Genomic DNA, 21585 nt, shown 5'->3' on the forward strand with positions numbered 1-21585 from the left:
CGGTAGTAGCGCGCACGAGCATCCTTGACGGAGACGAGCCGACTCCTTGTGCAAATTATTACTCCGGTGATGGGGAGGGGGATTATTGATCGACTCGAGGATGCTTTACCGTTGTTACTCAGTTTGGGCAAGCAGGACCCGGGTAGTCGACTTTTTGCAGAATATATATATGTATACACCTAGTGCCGGGTTGTTTAATTGTTTCGATCTCATCTTTTTAACAGCTCCATTGAAAGGAACAATGGTGGTGTAACTTTTCCTCCGGCAAAGAAACTCCCCCTGAATGTATACGAATCTTAGGTCACACGATCGGACGGCATGGAGCCATAAACCACAAGAGCATAGGACGGCGGGACTGATTAATCCATCGTAGTCGAGTGTATACAATATAATGAACGCAAGGCTCGACCGTGACTGCTCATTCAACTCTCGTGTGTATACCTACGTAATATTACATCCCTCGACGCGCGTGCATATATATATATATATACACCTATACCCACTTGTGATATGTATAAAGGGCTCTGGATGGCGGACAGCGCCGGGGTGCCCTCGGGTGTACATCGCAAAATACACACCATGTGTATTGCGAGCTGATGGGTATACCTGCCCCTTGTTATTTACCTGTCCACTTAGTCGTGAGGTTAACAAATATTTTTCAATTTCATGAAAACGTTCATTGATACCAACCACGAGTATAATGAATCCTCCTCTTTGCGTAATGACATTTTGATAAAAGGGTGAAAAATAATAGGCAAGGAGCCGATGCATGACACGCGCGACATCACTCGTAGATTATGATATTTCGCACGCGTATACAATACATAGTATTTACACCACAAACATATATGTATAGGCAATTATATATATATATACTTATGTAGAGGTGAAGAGAGTAGTCAAGTGATCGTGAAATGATTTACGGGTAGAATCGCGCCCGAGGGGTAAGGAGGTGGGTGTGGCAATATACCGAGGGATTACTTTCCGCATATGGGGGAGACACGTGCGTACATACACTTGTTGCGCTCCGTTGGCTCTGTTTATCGAGTGCCGTTGTTGTAGGCGCTGTAGCTATTTCGGCAGGTTATACACCAGATTTACGAGCCGAGGGGGTGTATACTGTTGTTGTTGCTGTGTGTATAGTGCTACGTTGGGGGCAGGTCAAGGAAGCGAGTGTGGGAACGAAGAGAAGGGATATGAAGAAGAAAAAAAAAAAAAAAAATAATTACTAATTTGCCGCAACAATGGTGATTGCAAAATACCAATCAAAGCGTGTGAGAAGGAGATGGCCCTGGAGTGTCGATGAATCGAAAAGTTTGTGGATAATAAAGCGTACCAACGATTCGCGACGCGCTCGAGGTGAGCTGCGAAACAATATGGGCCGAGAGCGCGGAAATGAAGACACCTCGTACATCTTCATCATCGATCAAAAGGCCCGGCGTGTGTGATGGAGAATGAAAAAAAAAAAAATTAATCAGAACACGAAAGCAGGAAGGATGTTTGGCCGCGAGAGGACGATGTGAAAAAGAAAGAAGGACACGCGCGAAATGATAAAATTTCGAGAGGTGAATCTTAGTGTACAGGCACAGCAGGGGGTCAGGAGACGTCTTCGCGTCTTAATTTCAGAACGTTTACGTCTCCCAATACCTTTGTATGTTGACAATCGTTTCCTTTTTTTCCCGTGTACCCATGCTCATTTTTTTTTTTTAATTTGAATTAGAGCCAGAAAAAAAATACTCACGATCATCTTCCCCTCATTTCAATACGTCCGCTTACATTTATCGTACGATTTACACGATTATCTTTGAACCACTGCTCTTTCACCACGTATGAGATGGCCAGATGGAAGGACTTGAACTCTTCACTAGGAGGTATCAAAATCTCCCGAAAATGACTCGTCTCTCTCTGCCATCTGTTCTAGATAAGGTGCGGTGTTGAGGAATTTCATCACGAACCCTTTGATTTCCTTACATCTGCCAATCCCTTCGAAAATCCCGAAATTGCCGGATAAAAGACAAGAAACGAAGTAAAGATCCAAATCGGCTGTTGAACAGCGTGGGCGCCCAAGAGTGTCAAGAGCCCCAGAGGCAATCAACGGAGCGTATACGATAAAAGGACATATTGTATATCTGTGTATACACACCACGTACGTATATATACGATATGGGCGATGTACTCAGTTAACGCACCTGTGGCCATTAAAGGTAACGCAGCACCCTCGCCCCTCGGTAATTGAGACGTCACGCGCACACGCGCCACCGAGGCGGGTCATTCTTTTTTAATTACAAACGAATAAAGCTTCGTGCACGAGGAGGATTTACTTTTCGTGCGCATCTTTGGCTTGTTTCTTTTTTATTGTCCTATACCCTCGATTCGTGCACGGGCCACGGATCTTAAATTTGCTTTACGAGACCGGGTTTTTCGGGGGTTTCATGTTCCTTCCTCGAGTACATGTCGTCCGCGACACACCGCTAGCTGTTTATCCAACGCCACCGCACGGGGGGGACCTCGTAAAGTTCTTTCAACCATTGAAAAAAAAAAAAAAAAACAACATCTCGCACGATCACTTCTTTTATAACTCGAGCGTGTGTACCTCTTCTTAGCTGATATTTGGCGACACCGACTTGCTGTAATATAAAAAAAGATTTACCCCATAGAGATTTTATTGGGAAAACTGTGTATCTTCCCGCATAGAATTTTCAGGCAACAAAACACTCGGTGTATGGGCACCGCAGGTGTCGGAGTGGGGTTCAAAGTACTTGCTTCCTCCTTCTCGTCGCTTAGGCGCACGGCTCGTGAAAAAAAAAAAAAAAAAAAAAAAAAAGCAAAGGAAGACGCCCACGTGTAAAAGTAACGCACGCGCGCACGAGTTCCTCGACGCCCCACGAAAGGAAAAAAAAAAAAAAAAAAAGGAATGACTGATGAGGGGCACACGCGAAGGTATGCCAACGCGCGATGTTATCCGCAGCCTTATGTATATATATGGGCGCGCGAGGCGTAAAAAAGCCCTCGGCCGTAATTACGCGAGACCCTAACGAGGTGGCGTCCACCGCGTATACGTGTAGGGACGAGGACGAAAATTCGAAGCGCGAATTTTGACAGTCCGCGGCTGTCGGAAAAAATTACACTCTGCGACGCGATCGTCCGATCGATTTTTAATTGAAAGGCGCGCCCGTGCATTTAAATCCGCGGCTCCGTAACGAGGCATCGGGGTAACCGAGACCTGATGGGGGAACTGTTGCTCGGATCGCGTGCATACGGAGGTACAAATCGAAAGGGAGAAGCGAATTTTCGAAAATGGAGCTCGTAATTTCCTCGACCGCGTATCAAAAACGCATTTGTAGTCGTTTCTTCGAAAAGCCTTGAGCCCCTCTCTCGGGCAGAGGTTCGTAGGGTTGTGCAAAGGAGCATCGGAGCTTAATAACGTTCCTCTCGCACACATGCTGCAGGTCGAGTTGGTGTGTACGTGTTACGAAAGAGGGGCCCCCTGGTAATGGAATTCAATATCGTGCTCTAAACGCGCGAAGCGCTACCCGGTGCAGGTATAGGTATACAGGTATGAGTACGTATCCTTCCCATTAGCCCCTGAGTGGTGCGTGGGCGGTGGGCCCTGAGGCGACGTTCGATTCCGCGCCTCTATTACGTACGAGCTATCCCTTCTTTTCTTCTTCTTCTTCTTCTTGACTCTGTAAATGTCGATCGGCAACCCTGCAGTATATATGTATATACAAGCAAATGAGGTTCATTTTCAGTTCTCTCTTTTCTGATGAAATTACACAAGATTCTTCCACCCGCTACGATATATATATTTTTTTTTATTTGTTTCGCGTTAATTAGGGATAATCGCGCTTTACGAGCTGTGGTGTTTCGAAGCTGATGCTGCTGCCCTCCCACGCCGTGGGTACCTCGTGGTCGTAAAAAGCCACTCGCTCCTAATTGCAAAAACCCTTCGAGCAAAGTGTTTGGCAGATTCCCCGAAAGCAGCTAGTGTTTCTTTTTTTTTTTTTCTCCTCCAAATCCTGGAAATTCCTGCGGTAATGGCAAATTAGATTTCGCTCTTTTCGTTAGCATCGGCCTACATTATGTTGTGCCGGGTTGGACCTCGGGGCTACAAGTAGGGGGACGTTTAAGTATTTGATTTGATGCGCCCTGTAAAGGAACAATATCCATTCGGGCATTTTCGAAAACGACTTATTAATGGCCATTTATAAATCACTGGTTTCCGTTATTTTCGCTCATTTAATTAATTAGATAAATTTAATAACATTTGGAGGGATTTCCAAGGTAATAATATGCCATTATTTGAATTATCTCGACAGCAGCATTTTCATAAAGTTCAATAGTCAAAATAAGCGTAAAGGGCCAATTCAGCGCAGCGTTTTACTCATAGTTTGCCCAATGACCAATCGCACCATAAATAATTCCGTTGAATAAGTTTTTGAAAAAAAAAAAAAAAAAAAAAATTACAGCAACCAACTAATCACTCGAGCGTATCCACACGCAGTGACGGATCGTGCAAGATTCGCGACAAATCAGCGTGCAATACAGTGACTCGAGAGAGCCGAGCTCCCATTGAACGATTCCGCGGCGTGTCGCGCGCTCTCGGGCGTTTATTAGCCGGCTGATAAATAGCCGATAGCTCTCCGCTCTCCGATTGATGCAGACCACCTCCCCGGTCTCTTTTGAGGGACGCGCCTTACTCGCACCTACTTTTAACTTTTTTATTTTTTTTTCAAATAGGCCTCCCCCCCCTTCTATACTGTACACCGAGCGATAATTTCATTCGGCTCTTTTGCGACATGCCTGCACTTATACCCGAGTTTACGTAGAAATTCTTCGACTAGTAGGTATACGTGACAATTTTTTTCCTTTTTTTTCCTCTCGATAGAAAATTTCACTCCGTACACATGTGCACACGCTATATTGAGGTAATGAGCAGCATTTTTTCTTCCCTCCTCCTCTGGCGCAAATCCGCACAGCTGTCCCGCACACATGTATATAGATATAGGCTCTCACCCGAGTGTAGCCCATAAGCCCGCAGGGCAGGTGGAAATTCAAAAGACGCTCGCGAAGGCGGTCTAATCGGTACGCCCATACCACGCCGTGGAAATACTCGGTTAATTGGATATACGCGCGCTGCCGATTCCTCCCGCTCGATTTCGGCTCTACGTACGCGGAGGAGAGCGAAAAAACTGATCGCCGATAAGCCCCCTCATTATTCCCCCCGGTCATCGGAGGGAGAAAAAGGGTGTCGCGCGCACGCGGCCTCCTTTGCCTCGTTTGTTTTTTTTTTTTTTTTTTTTTTTTTTTGTTACTTATATAATATCCCCTTTGGGTGTCATGAGCGAGGGAAGGTGCTTTTATTGCTCTTCATCCGTGTATGGAAGCGTTGATCGGTAAGCTGGACATTGAGAGTCTTGCCCTTGGCAGATACGTCTCTGCGACACGAGCGTCTTTTTTTTATTTCGACTTTTGGCTGCTCTTCGCTCTCTCGGGGGTGTGCGGCGACGCGTTATATACGCCCGGCCGATAAGTGGCTTAAGTCCGGATGAGCCCCCATTACAGCCTCTACTGGCACGTGGACTATTTTTTGTTTCTTCTGATCCGAAAAGCAGTTTTTGCGAATCGAAGCCGCCATATCTCCCTCGGGGGGGGGGGGGGGAAATAAATCGAGCCGATGCGCGATCTACAATCGATGCATCAAAAATATCTTCCGGCCGATCTCGGTTGCGTGTGTACTTACTCGCATCTCGCGGGGATGTATTTCAATGCTTGCGATCGGAGATTAAAGAAAAATAATAACAATCAATACTGGGCCCACGGCCAAAACAAACTTTTGGGTCCGCACGAGTGTTCCCTACCTGCCAGGATGGAACAAACTTTTTTTTTTCCCTCGTTGTGCGACTAACGAATTTATTTTCAATTTGAAATCCAAAATGGTTCAAAATGACGCTAATTTCGAATTCATCACCGAGTATAAGTAAAAACGAAAGAAACGAAAAAATGAAGAAAAGTATCGAGGGTACGATAAAAAACAGAGGAAAAAAAAAACAAACTCAACCAAATCGAGTCGGTGGCAAAACGAGTCGCTCTCCTTCTCTCGCGCATTTATTTGCAAAGTGGCAAACGGGAGCGTGTACGTGTGCACACATACCGCGGCATATATAGCATAGTGGCCGGAGATCAAAGGACGCCGGTAATAATTATACAGGCGTCCATGCAAAGCTCTCGGCTATGCAGCGGCGGGGCGACGGGAGCCGCTCTCTCTTGAGATTGATAAAAAATAAAGAGGAGAAGGACGGGACGAGGGTGTTATTCTAACTGCTGCCGGATATTATCGTTCTTTTCCTGTGCGCCGCTCTTTCTTCAATACAGTTATTTATACGGGAATCCCTCGTTATCGGGATCGGCTCGTGCGTGGCGCGGAATAAAAATATAGCCGCCGCCTCTCCTTTTCCCTCCTCCTCCTCGATGAGATGGCGCGGATCTGCTTTTGCGGATATCTCTATCGCCCCCCGATTCGTTTGTACCTTCCCCCCCCTCCCGTTTGGGTCTTGGAATTCGCGAATGCCGCGAAAGATCCGATCGATATTCGCCGTGGCTTAATTAGTATCCATATATACATTTGATACTCGTGGGTGAAGACATTTTTCAACAAAAAAAAAACCACCTACAGTTGGACAGCCGTTTTTTATGGAAATTTGCTGCCTTCGTCACCTCAGTAATCGAAATGAGGAAGCCATGTAAAATATGCTCGTTTTTCTCGAGTGAATTTTGAAATGACGAATCTCTCAAAGCCATTTTTGGGAGGATCTAACAACTTGCCTTTGCTCTCCAACAAATCAGAGGAACTATTATTCCAATCAGGCTCCCATATACATGTATATTATAAACTTGGACTTTTTCATCGCAAGTGTTCCGTTGCAACCACTTAATGAAAAACTTCATAAAAGAGTTCAAATATTCGCGTAGACAGGACTGACAGGGTATCAAGAGTACGGGCCCGGTCTCTTGTCTCAGAGACACCGCCTCGATCATATCGTATATCACTTGAAATCTCCACCCGTGTTGAAGGGACGCTTTTGTTTCCGTTGTGGAAGGTAACTCATACATTTCGCATTTAACACATTCCGATTGAGATTAGTGGCTTGGCCAAGGTTGAATTGGCCTTTACTTGATTGAAAAGTAATTTTAATCATCGAATGTTTACTTTTACGCGTATGCAAATAGCCTTTGTCATACAAATAAACCGTTATTCGAGATAACTCATGATTGCTCATGGCTTCTATATTTACACGATTCCACGTCATTCAATTTTGCTACATGGTATTTCATTCTTTGATTTATATAGATTAAAGTGCTCCTTTTGTCTTCTTGCCAATTGAGTCGATGTGTCACTAAAAAATAAGTATAGGTACATATTCGCCCGCTGTCGCGCTTGTAAACGCTTTTGCATTTCTTACGCGTCAACATAAATGTCTAGTGGCATTTCTCTAGAACCGTAATACATGAGGTATATTGACAATCGATTGAAAGGCTGGGGGCCTTTTTCGTAAGATCAATTAAATTTCTGAATCGAAGAACGAAAAAATTTTTTTTGAAAAACCAACGTGGCATTAAAATCCAGCCGACCCCACTGAGCACCCGCATACACACATACACGATTGATACTACAAGTATATAGATATAAGTGGATGAAGGAGATAACAGCGATGATGAGTGTACCAATCTACATCCACGGCGCGCCACCGCCGTCTACAAGTCGAGCTCTGGGATTTTCATTGCGGCGTATGATGTGTACTAATTTCATGCTAAATAGTATTAATCGCTCGCTCGCGATTTAAAAATAAAATGCGCGGGGGTGTCGTTTCGAGTTTCGTTTGAAATCGCTTGGGCGTTGTGTATGTGTCCTGTACTACGCGGCTATTAATACGGAAAATGCGAATTTGCTGCGGTAGACCGTGAGAAGCTTGTTTGCCGCTAGTGAGAGACAGCAAGTAGATATCCAGCTGGAATCACCTTTTTCTTTTAAATGTTTCAATTTATCATTATAACGACATTTTTATCGACAAAATACACTGATTTTCAGTCGATCTACATATATGTACGCACTGGGTGAGAAATCAAATTCGGACACTTGAATTTAACAGCTCTTTTTTTTTCATAGGGTTATTTTTTTTCGGTTACTCTCCGCTCGGTCTAATCGTCACTGTGACTACGTTTTATTATCCCCATTTGCGCACCACACTATACCAAAAGAGATAAAAATGTGTTTCTCGTACTTTTTCGTTCGTTTAATCTTTTTCAAACTAGTTGTAATGTTCCCACGTAATTGATAAGTATTTATTTTACAGCCACGCAACACAAATCGATGTACAAATTGTTAAACAAATAAAGTATTTTCTTTTACATTGACTTTAATCGAAAACAACTTTCAACTTGACTCTGTAATTTTAGAGATAACAAGAAAATCAATTAGTAGGATACTTTATTTTCGTACACGGTAATTTTTAAAGAAACAAATGAATTACGCAATGAATAAAAAAGACTTTACGTCAAAATAAATTTTTTAAGATAAGTTTTTCCAATATTCCAGGGGTTCTTGCCACGAGATAACCTGTGCATATTGAAACGAGTGATACTTGGTGAGACAAAATCAATATAAATACATTCATCCGTTAAAAAAAAAAAAAAGATGTAGATGGATGCTATAAATATAGAGGAGGACTGAATGGCAGTACTTGGTAATACAAATGATATTTATGCGGCCATAATAAAAATATTATCAATTGTGCATTTTTTTTTAAATTTTCTGATTGCATCAAGTTCAACGTAGATCTTTTAATTAATACTTACTGTCTATAGTCAGACGAGTTAAACAAATCAGAGGTGCAAGTCTGCTGTGTAATAACCTTTTGCGAAAGAAGTGATTGGGAGAGCTTCCACTTTCTATTGTAGTTACATTTATTACGAACGTTAACGTTTTTTTAAATTCTGTTTATAATTAAACAATATACATTTTTTTTTTTTTTTCAATCCAATGATAAAATTGTCGATTCTTGTGTTTCGATGGATACAAGTAAAACAATTATACCTTTATACTTCAAATGAAGTTTCTGAAAAAAATCCAGAGCTTCAACACCATTTTTTAAAGGTTTACCTTATCCCAACTTAGCAATGGATTGACTTTTTTTCTATATTTCTGTTACATAATCTTCTTCTAGCTACATTACACGTGACAAGCTACGACTCTGTCAATAATCTGTACAATTTATCTGCTTCAGCATCTGTATCAATATTCCGAAGTCTCGTATAAGCTTCTTTTCCGTTCAAGGACAACTTTTTATTCACGTCATTGCATTTGCGTAATCGTTTGTCTCGTAATTTACTGGGTATTTTTGTTCTCCCCAAGTCAACAAAATCTCATATGGGTCAACTACCTGGTTATCATTATATGTATATATATACAATGTATTCATTGCATTTACCGTCAATTTTTTTCTGTATTGCTAAAAGGCCAAACATGAATTCTGAACAACAAAAATTTTAGAAGACAAATGTAAGAGTAAGGAAGTCACGCGATAACTATTCTTTTCCTTAATGTTCCACTTGGCTATTAAACATCGTAAGTAACAAACGACGCAAAGACTCTATAGAGATAAATTAAGATTTGGGTCATTCGAGCAGACCAGTTGTCTTACTGACTCTAACGATACATTTTTTCTACCCACAAGTTTTAACTCGACCAAAAAGTTGGAGGAATCCCAAGCAACGTGCGCGGATGGTAATTTCAACAAATTTACAAGAATGTCCGTACAAATGTCGTCGAGTGTTGTTACCCATTACATAAATGTCACACATTAGTTTAAGACGTATGGGGGGGGGGGGGAAAGGTTTAGTATTCTACCGAAGCCCAAGTCGATAAGAAAAATAAGTGAATGAATTCGAGCTCGATCATAAGAGGGGCAGCTCCCATGTATAGGAGAAGGAAATCACGTTTTACTCCCGTGGTTATCACAAAAGTCGAAGATACCGCTTGACGGATTACTCAACTTTCTCTTTTCCTTTTTTAGAGCCTTCGCTCGTACAGCGCGTCAATAACGAAGCGATGAGTGCAAAAAGTCACAATAATCTCTCCGGGTCTTTCCAGATAACGCGTACAAGTATCTCTGGCCACATGGAATGACCGAACAGTCGCGAAGAAGATGTGGAGCTCGCTCGCGTCGTGCCTTGCGTTCACGGCCCTACTCGCAACAGCCCACCCCGTGAAAAAGCCCCTGCCGCTATGGTGGAAGAACAGTATTATCTATCAAGTGTACCCGCACAGCTTCAAGGACAGCGACGGGGACGGCGTGGGGGACCTGCCCGGGATAATCAGCAAACTCGAGCACATCCGCGAGGTCGCCGATGTCGCCTGGCTCTCCCCCATCTACCCCAGTCCGCTCAAGGACTTTGGCTACGACATCTCGAACTTTACGGACGTGAATAGCTTGTACGGGACTCTGGAGGACTTTGACAGGCTCATCGCCAAGGCGAAAAAAATCGGGCTGCGAATCGTGATGGACCTCGTGCCGAACCACAGCTCCGACGAGCACCCGTGGTTCAAAAAGAGCGTCAACCGCGTCAAGCCCTACGACGAGTACTACATATGGACCAATGGCACGATGTTGAAAAACGGCACGAGGGTGCCGCCCAACAATTGGCTACAGACGTTCACCGGTTCCATGTGGGAGTGGAACGACAAACGCGGCCAGTATTACTTGCACCAGTTCATCAAGTCCCAGCCGGATCTGAACTACCGCAACCCGGCCGTGCAACAGGAAATGAAGAACATCATCAAGTTCTGGCTGGACCGTGGGGTGGACGGGTTCCGCGTGGACGCGATAGCCCACCTGTTCGAGGACACGCAGCTAAGGGACGAGCCGAGATCCGGCAAGGACGTGCCCTCGAACTTTTACGATTACTACGTGCACGTGTACACCAGGGACCTCGACGAGGATTACGAAGTGGTGCGCTCGTGGAAAACGATGATGGACCATTACTCGAGGAGAAAGGGCCAGGACAAGAAGTTTTTGCTGATGGAGGTCGGCTCCAAGCTGAACTTTGTCATGAAGTACTACGACTACGACACCGAGCCCATGAACTTTGGGTTCTTCCACAACCTGTTCAACCACTCGAGCGCCAAGGACTTCAAGGAGAACATCCAGACGTGGCTGGACAGTATGCCGAAGGGTAAAATGGCCAACTGGATAGTGGGCAACCACGACGTGCACAGGGTCGCCTCGAGGTTCGGGTTCAATCGCAATAGAGCCGACCAGCTGTCGATGCTGTCGATCGTCCTGCCCGGGATGGCGATGGTCTACAACGGGGACGAGATCGGCATGGAGGACCGGTACTTCACGTACGAGGAGACGGTCGATCCGGCCGGGTGCAACGCGGGCCCCGACAAGTACCAGCTCAAGTCCCGGGACCCGGAGAGGACGCCTTACCAGTGGGACGACACGGTGAGCGCGGGCTTCTCGACGAACCCGAAGACGTGGCTGCCGGTCAACGAGAACTACAAGACGCTGAACCTGGAGGCGGAGAAGAGGGCTGAGGTCTCGCACTTCAAGGTGTTCAAGGCCTTGGGGAAGCTGAAGAAGCACCCGATCATCACCAGGGGGAGGACCAAAGTTTCGGTGATCGGCGACAATGTTTTAGTGGTGGTTCGAAAATTGGGGGGCCACAAGCCGATAGTTTTGTTTATTAATTTCGGCTACGCCGATGTGACGATCAATGCCCTCAAACAGATTGGCGGTGGCAAAGCCTTGTCCCGCGAAATGGTCATTTACGCGGCGAGTGTCAAATCGGGACTGAGGAGCGGCCGAGTCGTCAACACGTCGCGGCTGCTTCTTCCCGGCGCCGCGTCCGTCATTCTTAGCGAAAGTGAAAGCAAATTGTTTAACCTTGATAATTAAAACGCTGTCTCTTTAAGATTGTATCATATAAATTGTATTACGTACTTACCACCAAGAGTTCAATAAAATTAAATAAAAAATTTTTTCATACTTAACACTTTGTGCGTTGTGTCGTACATCTTTTTTTTTTTTTTTTTTTTTTCATACGTATATAATGTGCACGATGGTCGATAATTTTGTGTGATACGCATACCCATTATTTTTTTTTTTTTCATATTACACGAGATTCGATAATAACCGTTTGCTCAACTTGTACTTCGTCCAGAGGATAAATTCGCTCCAAAGACGAGATTGGTCAATTCGATTATGGCACAAGTCTTCTGATTATTTGCCCCGAGTTCAAGGGCCAGCTCGTATTTCGGGTATATTCTGGCATGCAAAATCGTCGTATCGTAGTTACGGACGTGATGATACAAAAGTAAAAAAAAAAAAAAAAAAAAACGAAAAAAAAGTTATCAGAACCAGAAAAACCAGTGTTACAAAATCGGTCGCGCGACGAGTAGTACGAAAAGGATATTTATTTCGCAAGCTCCGCAGCCCCCACATACAGTCAGTGGCCTCGCGAGGGGGGTTGGACTCTGCCTTGACACACAGCGACGATCATTATCGTATCTAATATCGAAAGTACCTATATCTGGTGCTTCGGAATTTCGCGCGACACGAGTATACACGCTGGCACAGCACGAGGTGCGGGAAAAGTTGTTTTCGATGCGAGTGACCATTTTTCCTTTTTTTTTTTTTCCTTCACTCCTTTAATTAACTCCGAGTCGCAATCAATGAAGAGAAATTAATAAAACGCACCGCGAGTGTCGCGCATACGTGCCGTTTCGCCACTTCTCGTACGCGTGTATCTTTTTTTTTTTTTTTTTTTCCCGCCTCTCGAGACGTGCGTGGTTGTCGTTGCAATGGAAATGCAAAAAAATAATTTATACACGTCGGATCCAGGTGGTGGCGGGCGCGCGTAGAAAAAAAAAAAAAAAAAAACAAATCGATCACCCGCAGTTGTTACACTTTCGTTATCTCCCCCGAGCTCGTGTACTCCATACCATCCGACCGCCGCTGTCCGTCACTCCCACATTCTCGGCCTATCTCTCTTGCTCTCTTTCTCGAGAGTTTGCATGAAAAATACATGATTCCCATTCACACAAGAACATACGCCTCCTCGTACACTTACCCAAGTGACCTCATGCCCATTGATGCAACAGACACCTTTGTTCCATAAACCTATATGGATTCCTTTTTTTTCTTTTTATTTATAACTCTACGTATGGGGCGAGTGATTTTTTTTCCTCGTATTAAAACAACGCAATTGTAAAAATTACCGTCATTTTGTCCAAGCTCTCGGGGCTGATACAATTTTTTAACCGTGAATTTCGAAACTGGACTCATATTATTCGGGCCGAGCGAGCACATATTATATAAAAAAAAAAAAAAAAAAAAAAAAAGCACGAGGTTTACGCATACGATTACGCAATGTAACCCTCTGTAGCCCTCCTTGTAGAGCGCACGGCCATGCCGTCTGAGGGAATCTCCGACGTCAGGCGCGATAAATTCCCCCGTGAGTCAGTGGGGCACGGCCATCATGCCCCCTTATCTCGAGCGCTGCCCGGCCGACCTTTGTACGTGCTGCAGTGACATTTCCCGACCCCGGCTGCTGCTGCAGGTTCCTCGTTTGGTAAACCCGACTTGTCCGACGTTGGCGCTGTTTCCACGCGAGGGAGAGATAGCACCGAGAGCCGACGCGTATATGTATATCTGACGCGATAGCAGCCGGAACTTTCTGTCGGGCGGGAGGGGGAGAGAGAAGACAGTTGTTTACCGAGGCTGCGTGTGCAGCGCACTGATGGGACCGCCATGTTCGAGACGTTTCACCATCCATAGGTATATTACACAATGACTTTGATGCGATCCACGTTGTTTCTATTATATACCTATCGAACGTGGGGCGGCCAATGGGGGAGCGGACAGTGTCCCTCGGCACTGCACGAGTGGAAAGCTCGACTTATCTCTGGTTCGTCCGTTGCCATGTGTTTCCCGGGAGAGAGGAAAATTTTGAATCGGTTGATGGATCGGTTCGAGCGGTCCGGGGAAAGGATGATGGATCGGTAAGTGCGCGATATACAAGTGTAACAACCCCGGGTCCCTACATTGTACTGGCCGAGAGATACAACATCAGCGTTTCATATGTATAGAGATCGGTATCGCATCGGCTGGAAATAACGTGGGTGTGATTTTGAGGTATACCGCGGTGACAATCACATACCATCCTCGGATGACAAGGTAGAGAGAGAGTGTCCCTTTACGGATGATCGCCGTTGTGCCACCACTCCGAGGCAAACCAATTTTCCTTTTGTAGATGTATATACATGTATAATACGCATCACGCAGCGAATGGATCATTGGATGTATAATGGGTTTACACACATGGCGGCAAAGAGAAAGTCGTCCCGATTGATGAGTCAACGAAAAATCGCCGGTCTCTCCCCATCGGCGTCGCATTCATCGAGCTTTTCTTCTCCGACGCTCGAGAAAATGCCGCTGGCATGACACGGGCACTCGCTGATGGGAAGACAACGAGCCGACTTACCCTTATAAGGTATACTCCAACACCACCACTATGACATATAGAATGCGTGGGCGTGAATCGGTATATATATACACTAACAAATCGCAAGTGCCCTGCATTCGCCAAACGCATACTCTCCCTTTCCCTTTTCTCGGGTATAGGTACGCGTGCTGTAATGTGTATCACAAAGTGGGCGTACAGCTTGTCTTTCGCAAGGAAACACGCATATATTTTTACATGGCATTGTCCCATCAACTTCCGCCCTTACCCGTACATACTTTTATTACTTTTTTTTTTTTTTTGTCGCGTCTCGACGTACATATTGTTTACACTTGTGAATAACACAACATTGTATACGCTGTAAATGGGTTACATCTCTTTTCACGTGCCCAAATCATACATGTGCAATATACAGTAGTGTTTGTGCAAATAATAATATCGTGTCGTGAGCGCGCGAAGATGCATCTGCAGCGATCAACGTGTACGGTAATAAAGCACGTGTATATTGTGTGTTTATAACATGTCGTTTTCAGGCAGCAGGTATATAGCGTGCGTTGTTTTCATCTTTTCTCTTTTTCATTGCGAAAGTTTGCATAGTTATTTTGTGCGCGCACCGAGAGCCGATAAAACCATCAGAGACATCACGCGTTTCCGTGTGTGTTTACGGTTATTGCGCCAAAGGTGCACCATGCGAAGATCGAGTGTGTCACGCCGCTGATATAATGTACATGTGATGTGTATTGTGCGAGTATAATATTATAGGTATATCGTATTGTTGTGCGCATCTGTAGAAAAACGTGCCCGTAATAAAAGAAGTGTATGTACTCGCGTTTGGTATTCAATTTTTGCAAAAGAAAAGATGAAAAATAAAACTATTTGCCCCCTCGATCGACAAAAACTGTATATATATGCCTACCTGGTTAGCGTCAATTTATCTTGTGGCCAATCGAGAAACAATTACGTAAATTGCCCGTCGCGCGCGCGCGTATCGTTTAAAAACAATGTGACATATGTGTGTGTGTGTGTCCCGAAGCCCCCCAAGTCAAGCTCATCTTCTCGTCCCTCGAAACATGACGACACTCGAAACGTGTACACCCGGGGAAAAGATGCCTATACACGTATGTATGCCCGTGGCGCGTATCTTCGACCGATCGCCAAGAGAGTAATTACACCGAAAGAGAAAATTGTGCGCACGACGCAGGTATATACAATGCAAATTTTGCAAGCGACGCAGAGAGGCCAACTCTCTGTATACAGCAATGATTAGAATATATACACACACGCACCGCGCGGGGAGGCGAATTTATGACTTTATTCGTTCCCCCGACGCGCGTCGTGTCGATTCTCGTCACTTGGTCATATCTCTCCAGCGCCTTATACACACACCGATTGCGCAAAAACATTTATTCGCAAGCACCGATAACTATCCCGACTCCTTTTTTTCTCTCTCTCTCTCTCTCTTCCTGCGTATATGTATACTGTAAAATGTCTTGGTCGCGTATCAAGTCCTCAAAGCCCGCACACGTGTGAGCGACTAAAGTCGCTTGATGTATATTAAAATTCTTCCGACAGAAACGTCAAGCGCGGGCTTTGGCGGCGAGTCGACCCTTACGTTTTTCGAGAAAAAAAAAAAAAAAAAAAAAAAACGACCAGTGCCGGGGAAACCCAATTTGGACAAAGTTTTCGCGAGCGATAGTTGGCCGAGCTCATTAAATATACCCCGCGAGCGCGGTTTTATCCAACTTTTCGCGCTGGTCCTTATCGGCAGCGCCGGCGCGCGACATCGGCCAAAAAAAAGAGCCCGCGGTACAAATTCGATACACCCGTGTGTAAGACTGCAAGTTACGTATGGAAAGTATATATTATTAACCGGACCGAAGACACGTGCACGTACAGGGAAATCAAGTCGGTGCGGTTTGTGTATATATGTATATGCACACTCGATGTTAATTGGAAAATCGGTGTAAGCATTTATACGTGCGCTCGGGCGCACGGGGTAACCGATAAAGCTATACTCGTGCGATCGCAGCTCTAGATTATGGGTATACCAAACGGGGATGGAGGAAAAAGATCGATTGGCTGTGGAAACTCCGTTTTGGTCGAAAAAACGCCCTTCGCTGGAGTGAGATCTCGTCCTGGTGATATAAACTACAATGCAGAGGGAAAAAAAGCTCCATATGAGTTTCAAGGGCTCTCGCTCTATATACACTTATGGCGCATTGTTTTAGCTCGGCGTGTACACATTATAATCGCTACGTAGACCAATGGAGCGCGCGGAGAGTAGGTGTCGCGTGATTTAAGCCCCGGAGATCGCGTGCGGCCAATAAAACCGGCATTGCAAAACTGTCGCTCGTTGCGATACTCACACTCTCGTATGGGTACGTATATATAATATATTATTGCGTGCGTCAGTCTCCATCCTCTCTGTATGAGTGACGTATAATATATTTTGCCGTGTACGATTGCGCGCGTTTGGACAGGCAGGAAGGGAGGTCGGTAAGGTGATACCGGAGCACCAACACCCTATAAACGCAAATGTTGCGCGCCGTTGCGAAAGAGCCCCGCGATATTTTGATTCAAGCGATCGCACGGTGTGTACACCTAAGTATGCGCACTTGCTCCCCCTTATGACCCTCGCATCGAGAGCGGCTCTCGTTTGTGCGCTGATCTTTATTTTTTTCTTCTCCCTCGCGAGCGGCGACAAACACGCGAAGGTGTCGAGCTGATTATTGAGCTGTTTGAGTCGTTATTCAGCTGCTCGGGGCTTGTCGTTTACACGTGCGTGGTGACACCGCTCGTAAATACATATAATATGTACATGGGAGTGTGTGCACATATACACGGGCGTGCAAGTACGAGTAAACCGAGCTGATCCCTTAAACGTGCGAATGATTTTTGTCACCAGGGCGATCGAGGCTCGTATACGGAAATCGGTTTCATCGCAACGCGGACGGAGAGCCGCGCTTCACAATGTGGTCGGGCAGTACTCACGCTTACGACATTCGTATGTAGGTAGGAGATGGACGCCGACGGAGGAGAAAGGAAACCGCCACGAGTCGAGTTTTGTTCTCACCTCTCGTTCACGGGCCCATACCGATTTTTGTTCTCACCTTTCATTCTCGAGTATATATACCGATTCGCGTCAATTAACGCATGATTTGTCTTTCACTTGTACGCGCGCCACCATTATCTCCCGCCTTGCGTCATATTTTTTTTTCATCGCGTACGCGCGTCCATTATACGTGATATATTTACGTATACACCCGCGCACACTCGCACGTGTCAGGCATCAGCAGAGTGTAACGAACAGCGGCTTGCTATACACCTAGACGCGGAAAAGCAATAGGAGGATGGGGGAGGTGGGCGCATTTAAGACTAATTTATGCTACCGTTTCGCACAGCCGCGGGACTACGTACCATTCCGGGGATGAAGTCGCGAGGAGTACGTATACACGGTAAGTATGTATTATTATAGCCGAGACATCTCACTCTCGAGTACGGAATAAATGGCCCCACCGCCATTGACTTTGTTTTATAAATATATACAACGAGCTTGTACGTATATGTACATGACCCGAAAATCGGTTGGTTCGTGGGAATCGTGGTCCGAGGCGTCCCAATGCATCGAAGTTATACAGTCGAAAGGGGAGGAGGTATAACCACGTGCATGCATGCATCTTCACCGTTACGTCTTCCGTACGGTAGTGTGGTTATCGTCGAGCCCCTTGCACACAACTCAACGACGGCTTCATCTCGAGTTTCACCTGTCCCTCTCTATTTATACATATACATACCTCGACCTTTGCACGTGTAACATATATATACGTATGAACCTTGTAATCGGCACATCGTCTCCGAGTGACAAACGGAAAAAGGTGCCTTGCGATCGTCTGCCCCGTAAAAACGCCCCCCCCCCCCCGAGAGATGGAACACGAATAAACAGACGGACTCGTGCAGGAAACTCGAAATAACGTTTTTCCCTGTCTCGTCGTATGGTATTCCGCGCGTGTGCGAAAAACCCCTTGCCGACAACGGCCGATAGGACACGCGAGAAAGTGCCCGAGCCGATCTGCTGCTGAAGCAGCGGCTCCTCGGCGCTGGAGATCGGCCAGTCGAGATTGTTTCGCGTCCAGGACAAGCGTGTAAAAGCGCGCGAGAACGAATTATTGTTACTGTCGGCGGCGCGGTGATAAGGACGGAAATTTGCGAGCCTTGGCGGAACAAAAGAGCCCTGCGAGGAGAGAGACAGCTGAGGAGTATTTTTTTTTTTTTTTTTCCTCAGATCGAGATCTCCGGAGAGTTTGCCGGGCGAGAGGATGACGGCAATTAGAGGAGCTAATTTACTCTCTCGCGTGGCGTGTCCGATGAGAGGAGCTTCGAAAAAGAAGCACCAAGCGGAGGGATATCTTTTCAACGCGCTCCTCGCGGCAAATTTCACGCTCTCCCCTAATCATATGCAGAACACGAGAGCGGGAGAAAAAGGCACGAATAAATAAATAACCCACGTCGTGGCTTTTAATCATCGTTAATTACTACCGGAGCTGATGCAGAAAGAGGATGCTGTACATACAGGAGCGTATTAAAATATACGCAGTGGCGCTCGATCGATGACTAATTGATTTCGGACACGCCAACCTGGTACCGATTTATAGGTGGGTAGGGGTGAGAGAGAAAAAAAAAAAAAAAAAAAGTAAATCCACGATGTAGTCATTTGCACCGGTGAGTATATAACACTCTTCCATTGAGCGAAGAAAAAGTAAAAAAAAAGATCGGTATAGTTTTACCGGGAACGATTACCGGCATCGAAAAACCGGCATATCTGCATCCTATTCAACGACCTGCTACCTGAAAGTGGGGAAGAGCTACCGGATCGAAACTAGACGCTCTCTCAAAGTTTCCGGGAAAGCGAGCACTGCGTGGGCAGAGCTCCTCTTCCGAAGCGATACGGTACCTTCGAGGAATCGGTATAGTAGCAGCCGCCCGCGCTGCTCGGCTGTGTGCACTTCCGCGAAACAAGACTGTGGGAAAACGCTTCGCGCGAGAAACAATGCCGGCTACTGCAGCTTTTATATATTTATGGTCGCCGCGACATTGACCGGAATGCCGGGAGGAGTGTTTGGTGCAGCCTGATGTAATTTCAGATCGGTGCGATGTCGCTTTTCTTCTTTTATTTCGCTTCGTTACGTATCACGAACAGGAGCCCAGGTGGATGAACTCCCGAGTTCTCGCTACTTTCGCGTTATCTCTCTACTCGCATGGTTAGATGGTACAAATTGGAGAATCGTCCATTGACCGTATTAGCGAGATTTTCGGTACGAATCTGTGAGAGGGTACAACCACCGTAACTTAATGATCTGACGTTTATTTATTACCACATCGTGTACACACTTATCTTGCATAAAGTGGATCCTTTTTTCCGTTGTCCTCAACGGGTACTTGGTGTACAATTTTCCCCTGTGTATAATATGCGTGATGCGATCAACAAAAATGCACCTGCAGCCGCGCCGTGTGATATTAAACGAGTCCACACACTTTGATCTCGCACTTTTCTAATTACAAACGCGCCTCCACTTCCCCTTGGTATACACAATACCGAATGTGAGGAAAAAATAATCCAATGAGTGAGAATAGGATCTTGATGATGTACACCACGAAAAGTGCTGAGTCGTCGCTCCTGTGGGCAGCCATAATTCTCTATTATAATACCCACACGCGCATTATACCCGTCATCGTTGGCTCTTTCATAGTGTACACAGTGTTGTGTATAGAACAGCACTTGCAACTTTCGATCTCTCCCCCGGCACGTATATACACTCGACAAGGGAGCAAGTGCAGATTGCACACTATATGAGCTACCGGCGAGTGTATCGATGAGTCGGCCGATGGGCCATCCGAGCAGTCGGTGCGTACGCGGATAATTAAGATAGCGGTAATGAACGGCCGATTGTTATTGCCCGCGACTGAAATCAAGCGAAAGCCACGGAAAAGTTGTTTTAATCGCGCTTGCCGATCTTTCGCGTGTTAACGTATATATATATATAGACTCGGCACGCGCTCGCCGTGGTTTTTAATTGTAAGGGAAAAAAGTACCACCTCATAGATATACCCGAGAAATGACTTTTGAATGAGACACGCGCGCGCAAGCAAGAGCTGCTTTATCGCAGATCAGAATTTTACCCTGTCGATGTTGGCGGGGTATTTTTTTATTTGGTTTTATTTTGTTTTTCGAAAAATCTCCGCACGTTATATCACCACCAACAGCAGTGGCCATTCTTTTTCTTTTTTCCCCTTTCCTCTTTCACCCGTTGACACGATGACGAATAAACATCAACTCCGGGGTGGTCTAATCTTAATTGCAGCAATAATTACACAAGGTTTTGGGGTCGCTATCTAAAAATTTCGCTCCGATAATCGACAGGAGGGGCACGCGCTCTGTATACCTTATGTACATAAACTGGGTGCACGAAAAAATGACCCCCCTCCCCCCCGTTTAGAAGAGACAATGACAATTCGACGCCGCGTGCCATTATAATGCACTCCTGTAGGCGATCGCGGCCTTTTGCTATCGCCGCGAGGCGATCTCACCCAGTGGTCTAACCATGCACCGGCACTTTCACTGCCCATACAAGTGACAAAGTTTTGTTATTAACGATATATCGCGAGACGTACTTTTTTTCATAAAACCTCACCTGCACCTCGGTATATCTATAGGTATAACGCGACGACATATTGCGGGGAATGTCGGCAATGTTTGATTCGATGACGATTAGTTTTAGGGAGCAGTGCATGTATATTATACCGTGGGTCAAGGGGGCTAGGGGGGGGGAGGCACCGCACCGATTTGACTGAGCGTGACTGACAGCCGGGGTACAGATAAGCCAAGAGGAGGGCGAAATTTTCATGTGGCCGCTAATAGGATACGCGCGAGCGCTGCGCTTATTTTATCAAACGCTGCCAGTCACCGCATGGGTATGTATATACGTATAACAGTCATAAGTGTGACTAATGATATTTTTTGTTTTACTTTGATTGGCCTTTTTTGCAGGGTAAATAATACGAGTA

General features: G+C 45.6%; 1 pseudogene; it reads left to right on the forward strand.

The window, feature by feature from the left end:
- Positions 1-10205: 10205 nt before the first annotated feature.
- LOC106647097 (alpha-glucosidase pseudogene) lies at positions 10206-11957 on the forward strand (annotated as a pseudogene).
- Positions 11958-21585: the final 9628 nt, after the last annotated feature.

Source organism: Copidosoma floridanum, unplaced genomic scaffold, assembly GCF_036245765.1.
Source record: "Copidosoma floridanum isolate Cflo_tuat_1 unplaced genomic scaffold, Cflo_Japanese_pri ptg000006l, whole genome shotgun sequence".
NCBI classification, from domain to species: Eukaryota; Metazoa; Arthropoda; class Insecta; order Hymenoptera; family Encyrtidae; genus Copidosoma; species Copidosoma floridanum.